The 8,202-nt window shown below is 38.0% G+C and overlaps 1 long non-coding RNA gene across 1 annotated transcript; it reads left to right on the forward strand.

Annotated features, from left to right (window-relative positions):
- The first annotated feature begins 468 nt into the window (after positions 1-468).
- LOC150020908 (uncharacterized) lies at positions 469-5,150 on the forward strand. Its single transcript, XR_016511187.1, has 3 exons — positions 469-802; positions 3,694-3,750; positions 5,103-5,150. It is a non-coding gene; the product is annotated as an uncharacterized LOC150020908 (long non-coding RNA).
- Positions 5,151-8,202: the final 3,052 nt, after the last annotated feature.

An 8,202-nucleotide genomic window follows, 5' to 3' on the forward strand; every position in this document is an offset into this window, starting at 1 on the left:
AAAACTATATCAAAATATGATTACTGGGTCTTCATTTTTAAAGCACAACACTATATAATTTTTGTGCCATTCTTTGCTCATTAGAAAACACTGTCACATCTTTAAAGAATGATATAGAAGACATGAATTAATAATGGAAAACACTTAGACTGTAAATACGAGGTCATTGCTGTTTAGTTTAGTCCTCATAATAGACTTGTAAAATAGTTGGACTAAAGTCTATTCCCATTTTACAGGTGAGGAAAGTGAGGCTTTCTGTAATTATGTAACTTGTCTGAGTTCTAACTGCTGATCAGTAATAGAGTTTCAAATCAAAACCAGCTATATTGATTAATATAGTGATATTGGTGATATTTTTAGAATATATGAATATATTTGTATAATTAAGATATTAATTTATATAGTCTTATTTTACTTTCCTATTTTATTTCCCCCCTTCCCCAAACTATACCCCAAGGGAGATAGAAACAGAGAGAAGGAGAGAGTCACCTAGAAGCCAGCCACCTAGACTGAGAAAGAATGGTGGTCTTCAGTTTGTTCTTCATGTAGCTGAGACCCGTGCCCCTTGAAGCATCCTGGAGAAGTACTTGGAGAGGAATGACTATGTGGTGTACCTAGAGAGCCTTTACATTAGGCTCTGGGGCTTTCAGTCCTGCCAAAGATTTCTGTGCAAACCTTGGCAGAAATCAGCAGAGCTGTCTGAACTTACAGGAGCATGAGGACTTGGACAATGAGCACATGGGTGATGACTATATGGGCTGAAGACAAGAAGGATTGATCTAAATGAAGTAAATCAATCTAGGTAAGTTCCCAAGGGCTTTTGAATGATACTGGGAAGCCCAGGGAGATGAGGACTTATACTCAAATGTATTTTGATTTTGGAACAAAATGAAGTATTTTGATATTTCTCATAAACCCTTGTTTGTGGAGTTAGTCATACCTCTTCTACATTTGTTTTGGAGCACAGAAAGGAAAAGCAGGGCAGCAATAATGATGGGCTGTAATTCTGGTTAACAGAGAGCTTGACAATTTGCTTCATATCACCAAGGATAGGAAAGGATGGCCTTATGTGTACCTTAGTATCACTATCAACCCAATATGTTTTCTGTTTATTATTGGTATGTGCCAGCGGCTGATTCACTTAGCTCTTTGGAAGACAGTGCTAATGAGGCCAAGGTCAGGGTTCTCATCTTCACAGAGTGAAATGCACTTAGTGAGAGAGAACTTCAGTTTCAGTTACCACAGATTAAATTCCTAACCTGCACCTACAGCATTGCAAGTATGTGGACTGGTTTATGGGAGGCCAGGTGAGAGGGTGTGAGTTAGTTAGCATAAAGCTCAGCACCTCAGAGGGCAAAATCTCAAACATGTCCTGTTGATATCATTGCAATCTGTGAGTGCTTGTGAAGGTGAGAACACACTGTTGCCATGTAAACTAATTCACAAAAAAGAAATATATTGAACAAAGCTCTGCTAATTTTTGAGTAGAGTCTGATTGGACTAAAGGCTCTATAATTAGTTTAGTGCCACATCTTATCTGCACTAAACATTTTACTCATTGTACAATATTCTGGTGTAATTTACAAAAATAATACAGATTTAAAGATGCATGCTCAAAAATCTGCAAAGTGAAGATGAGAATTCTAAGATTACATTTTAAATAAAAACTCTGAAATTAAACCAATAATAAGAGCATATGCAATATTCTTAAGGTGTTGTTTGTTTGTTTTTGGTAGTATAATTGACAAACAATGCACTGGGTTTAAGGATTCAGTTCTGTGAATTTTGACAATTGTATGTCTCCATGATCACTGTTCAAAACAAGACATAGAACATTTCTAGCATCCCAGCAAGTTCCCTTCTGCTATTTCCCAGTCATTTCTTCTTCCACCTCCCCTGGTGCCCGCTGTTGTCTCATCATGGATTAGTTTTACCTTTTCTTGAACTTCATACAGATTTAAGCAATCAGTATGTACTCTTTCATGTCTGTCATTTTTCATTCAACGTTTTTTGAGGTTCATGCATGTTATTACGTTATGCCAGAAGTTTACTTCTTTTTATTTTGGTATGTAGATAGTATAATGCATCCATCATCCTGTTGGTGGATGTTCAAGTTGTTTTTGTTTTCTCCTACTATGACTAAGGGCCATAAAAATTTCTTAAAATTATTAAAATTCATGTTTAAATTCTCACTTTTTCATGCTAATGCTTTGAGAGCAGAAAAAGTCCTTAACAGTAACTCATGCAAATTGTTTCCTAGTTCTTTACTTTGCTTCAATTTTTTAATTGTTATCAAGGTTCGGGAGTTGCAAATGTTGCGCTTTCCCAAGTGACTGGTAAGTGGTACAGTATTAAGAAGGATGAATAAAAAAGCAGGTTCCCTGCACTCAGTTATGCATCATTTTCTACGTCCTGAGTCATGCCCAGTTAAACCCAAACGTGTATGTTTTTATTCTGCTTTCCAACATCTCTCCTGTTTGTCAATACAAATTCCTTCAGTCATTTATTATTTGTATATTCAACTCCTATTATGTGTTTGCTGGGCTTATGCTGGGCTCTGTGTGCAGAATGACAAGGGCTCCTTTTGGTGGATCAGAAACCAGGAGATGTTTGTTGTGTTTAGCACAATGCCTAGCACACAGAGGAAACTGCATGTGCATTTTTTAACGAAGAAACTCTCAGTTTAGTATGGATATTACCCCAAATACCAATAAACCGGTATGAGAGAAGTATGGAGAAAGCACTGTGGAAACATCAGAACTATAAATACATGTTCCTGTTTTGACCTAGAGCCCACTTGATTAAATAGCTCTGTTGGACAGTAGTTTGTCTAATTATGGCTTTCCCCCATTTCAGGGGTGGAAAGGAGACTGTTTCCTTTTAGTCTTGGTATCTCTAACACTCAGTCCCTGGCCTGGCACTCAAGGGAGTGACTAACTCTGTCTAGGTTTGCCAAAAAGAAAAAAAAGAAAAAGCAGGAAAGGGACATTTGAGACAGGCCTTGGAGTGGAGAGGAGATCTGGGTGGTGGTGGTATAGTGGGGATGACATTCCAAATAAGAAACAGTTAGCTCTGTGGTGATCCTTTGCATGCTGACTGTTTTCTCTCTTGAAAAATGTTCCCATTTAGTATTCTTGAGTCACCATCATGACTTTAAATCCCTTTTAGCAATTCAGTTTTTAATTAACTTTTTAAAAGCCCTTTCTACATACATATCTACACGGCAAATAGTCCTGAGGCAAGCTGTGGTTTGTTTTTTTTCAAAAGATTATATTCTTGTCATTTAAAAAAAGAACCAAAAAACAGTTATTCTATTGCATGCCTTAAATACAAAAGCAGAGTATGACAAAAACTAAATAGTTGGCTAACATTTCAACAAAGGCTTTTATCTTGAATAGAATGAATAAAGGGAATTGTTAATATTATGATTTTTAGCCATTCTAGGTAGAAGAATGGTCTGTTTTTCAAATAACTTAAAAAAGTAAATGGTTTCTTCTTCATAATTGATAATCAAATCTAGCCAATTTAGTTTATTGTTGAAGACTATGCATTCCATTGGTTTAAAAAAGAATATTATTAACAAAGAAATTAGAATCTCTTTATTTCACATTAATCATGTAAGTGGAAACTTACATAAGGATTCAGGAAGAGTATTTTAACATTACCTTTTTTCCCCCTTTATTACACTTACAGGCCCTGAGTAAATTGCATATGAAACTTCTCTGATTGAGTGTTGGAGGTCATCTTTTGGTAAGCATGGCAAACAATGATTCTAGGCATTATGAATTATATGATATAAATTACAGTAGCTTTGAAGATAGGAATTATTCTTTTAGGCAATGCATTGCACAAAGGAGTAGAGTGGAAATTTCACCATTTATGTTTTATTTTGGAGATGATCATCTCCGCAATTATTTCCTTCCCTACTTGGTGCTAGCAGAATTCAAAATCTTAAAAATCTCATATTCTTTGTAGGTATAATGTGGAAGTCTAATAGTTTAGAATTCAGCATACAAATTTTTTCCGTGCCTTTAATAATATCTTAGACCATTTGAGAAGCATTAATTAAGCTTTACAAAGCAACTCTAAGGTGATTTGGTCAATTCAAAAACATAATTGTAAAGTCTGTACTCAACTTTCAATTATTGTATGGCCCAGTAGAAGAAAGGCATAGGTAATAGAAACCACGGATAATATCTAAACCATTTCTACTTAATGAACAATGGCATGATACTTTTAAAAATGCAGCTAATCCAAAATCATTTATATTTGACCTCAGAATGCATTAGATGATTTTTTATAAAACCATATGAAAATTTGCCATTATAATTAGGCTTTTTTTCTTGTATATATGCTGCTTACTGAAAGGAAGAACTATCTATATGTCAAGCTGTGTGTCAGAAGTGGTCCAGTAATACATGTTTTTGCCTGTCTGCAATCTGTAAAGTGAATCACCTACATATGGTTGCATTTCATTAAACTTTAGAGATGAGAGAGTTCTCCTGCTAGACAAACTATGTCACCAGAACCAGCTCATTTGATAAATAACAATGAGGCCCACTAGTGTGACAAATGATATGCTAGGGCTGCTTAATAACATTATTATTTACAATAAGAGAAAGAGAGAGAGAGAGAGAGCTCTAAATTTCCTACAACTGAAGAGTGTTTGAGTAAATTATGGCTCAACAACCTCATGTCATTCAGCTACATTACAAAAGATGTAACTAGGTAGCAACAGCCTCAACTGAGACATCCCTCTTCTAGTCTAGGCCCTTCTCTGTTTCCTAAATCTGGGTTGGATGCCCAAAATCCTGGATTTTGCCTTTGAGGTTGAGTATACCCTATTGTATTTATGTGCTGTTCTTTGAAAGCTGAAATCATGGCACTTTTATTTATCATTTCATTTGCAGATCCTAGACAAGTGCCTGGCCTACTATCATCATTCATTAAATATTATTTAAAATGGAATAGGGTGTTATTAATACAAACAGGAAAATCAAGAAAAAAATGTATTCACGACTATATGTACACAGTCACATATTCTCAGGCTCTCTCCTTTTCTGTACCCTCCACTTCCATGTTTATCTCTAATCCTCTCCTAGGTGGTGTCCCTGCTTGTTATTCAAGACCCAGAGTGGATGACAGAGTGGTAAGATGCTGGGCTGTCACAGATAATGTACAAATGGTGTATGGCATTTAGAAGTAGTAGTACTGAAAGAGAAGCAACTTTTGACACAACCTAAAAAACAAACCCTAAACTTTTACCTTCAAACAAAAAGACCAATGAATGTATTCAACAGACACTCTCGCCCCACAGCTGAGACTCTCCCCAAACCTAAGGCAATCACACTTCCTCTAGAGACTGACACAGGAGGCAAAATTAGTGGTCACACTAGGGCCCAGATTTCCTGACCTGAGAGCAGTGTCTTCTGAGTGCCTCATTGTCTTAGTCCACTTGGGATGCCATAGCAAAGCACCATAGACCAATTGGCTTAAACAACAGATATTTATTTCTCACAGTCTTAGAGATTGGGAAGTCAGAGATCAAGATGCAGGGGGATTCAGTGTCTGACGAGAGCCCTCTTTCTGGCTTGCAGATGTCTGCCTTCTCACTGTGTCCTGAGAAAGAGAGGGAGAGGGGGAGGGCAAGGGGAAGAGGGAGATGGAGAGAGGGAAGCCGATCCTTAGGCTTAGCACAGTGTTTGACACATAATAAAGCATGCATATATATTTCTTGATTGGATAAATAATTGAGTAAATGAATTAATCTGAGTTCATTTCATGTATTTCAGAGGGACTGAGTTAGCAGTAGTCATACAGAGCTATGTTTATGGAGAAGGCAAAAACAAGTTATCAAATGGATTGGGACTAGAAAAGTAAGCCCTATATGCTCAGACTCAGAATCCATGGTCAAAATTATTTGTCTCTCCTGCCTAAGGTCATACTGGGTCCTGGGGCTTTTGGATTAGGACCAAGCTTAGGTGTCCCTAGGTGCTTTCAGCAGCATGGAGAGGTTTGGAAGCAGTGCAGGGACAGGGCCGATGCAATGAGTTGTGAACATATTTGGTTTAATTTATCCCTTTAAGCTCAGAAGGAAATTACACATCTCTTTCACAAGATTCTTTTTCTCTCTTTCCCTACCTAAAAGTCTTTGGTTCAGCCTGGAGTATGATATTTGAAGTAAAGGGAACACCGGTGATCATGTGAAAACATACCACCATCATCCTCATTCTTGCTTCTCCAAACAACTTCAGTGCTCTCCTGGCCACACACACACACACACACACACACACGCACGCACACGCACACACACATACACAAACTCACTCACTCAGTGGATGGAAATTTATTGGTGTGTGTATAACCCTGAAGCACATTAGGAAAGCCATATTCAGGGTCCTTTCCCCTTCCTTGTGGAGGTCTTCATAAAAGAGTGGCTTCTCTTCTGACTATAGAAAGTTGTGGAGGGAGGCCCCTAATAAGATTCTTCTGTACTTCAGTGAATCGTGTACACATTTATACTTTCAATGATGGAGGGATCTCACGTTGTCCTCTGTACCTTTACCCTCACCTGTGCTCAGCTGTTTCTCATTCACTGGAGAGCAAGTGCCATCTTTTTTTTTTTTTTAATTATATTTTATTGATTATGCTATTACAGTTTTCCTGATTTTTTCTTCTTTGCCCCCCTCCACCCAACATCCCCCACTCCCTCAGGCAATCCCCACCCCCGCTGTTCATGTCCATGGGTCATGCATATAAGTCTTTGACTACTCCATTTCCTATACTGTACTTTACATCTCCATGGCTATTCTGTAACTACCTATTTGTACTTATTAATCCCCTCACCTCTTCACACATTTCCCCACATCCCCCTCCCATCTGGCAATCATCAAAACACCATCTTGCAATCAAGTTCTCTCTCCAATAAACCACATTGCTTAGCGCTCACCCTTGTGAGATAAAACTGTGGTGGTCTAATAATAGAAACCACAAATCCTGCCTGCCAATCCTGCATTCTAACCTCTAATCCACTTGTAGCAAGGGCAAATGTTTTCAGGAATATAAAATGACTACATAGAACACAGTAATATACTGGTCTTATTGTCAGATGTTCCACCCTAGAAATGAGGGGCTGGATTCCTACCCTCCAAACCTTAGTCATAAACTTAGTTTTAACCTTCCTCTAAGTTGTAATCCAATCTCAATTACAAAGGCAATGAAAACAAAAGTAAAAAGAGAACACAGGCAAGAGAGGGAATGAGACATAAATTTCAACACTACGTATTACAACTTTTCTAATGGTGGGAATTTGTCTTGTGTTTCAGCACAATGCAAAGAGCCTAATAGAAGTTTAGTATTAGATTGATAGGACTCTTAGGATTGTCAGATGGAAAGTTGGCTAAGTGGGGGAATTCTTTAATCAAGTGACTGGATTTGAGGACCCAAGGCAGCCTGCTTAGTGGAAAGTGCCTTCAGAAAACCTAAGTGTGAGCTCCAGTTCACCAATTGTATCTGGTTCAAAGGGACAAACTATTTCATCTCCTAAGCCTTGGAGCTCTTATCTCTAAAGCCTCACAGAGCTGCTTGTGGCTCAGTGTGAGACAATGCATAGGAAGTGCTGAATAAGCTGTAAATCTACCTATTACTACCAGGAATTATTATCACTGGACACAAATCCATTTATTGTTCCTGATTAGCTTTGCATATAATTCAAATTCCCCAGAAAAATAGCTCAGCCTTCATTTCCAGTTATGTGGTATGCAGCTTCTAAACATTTTTACTGAAACCTTGCCTCTTAACCTTTTGTCTTGAAGACCTTAACAGATCTCTGGAGCTCAAAGAACTATTACATCTCCAGCCAGCTGGGGGGCAGGAATTCCTGACTCAATAAGTGTTTTAACCAGCCCATTTCTTTCTGTGCCTTGGTCACTGAAGTGCTATCACAAAGACGGAAAACAGAGTGGAATCAAACAGGAACTTTGCTGAGAAATGAGTTCTGGGAGGAATCTGATTTAAGAAATGAGATATACATGTAAATAGGACTCAGAAAGCTGTGGTGTCATGGAACCCAGTGCTTTTTCCCTTTGTCTAGCAATCAGAAGAATATGTGAGGCAAGGTTGGGATCTCTGACAGTTCCTTTACTACAGACATTACAGTATTCACGTGTGCACTGCTGCTGTTTGCACCTGTGCTCAGCGCTG

Source organism: Furipterus horrens, unplaced genomic scaffold (assembly GCF_987537825.1).
Source record: "Furipterus horrens unplaced genomic scaffold, mFurHor1.1.pri manual_scaffold_1, whole genome shotgun sequence".
Taxonomy (NCBI): domain Eukaryota; kingdom Metazoa; phylum Chordata; class Mammalia; order Chiroptera; family Furipteridae; genus Furipterus; species Furipterus horrens.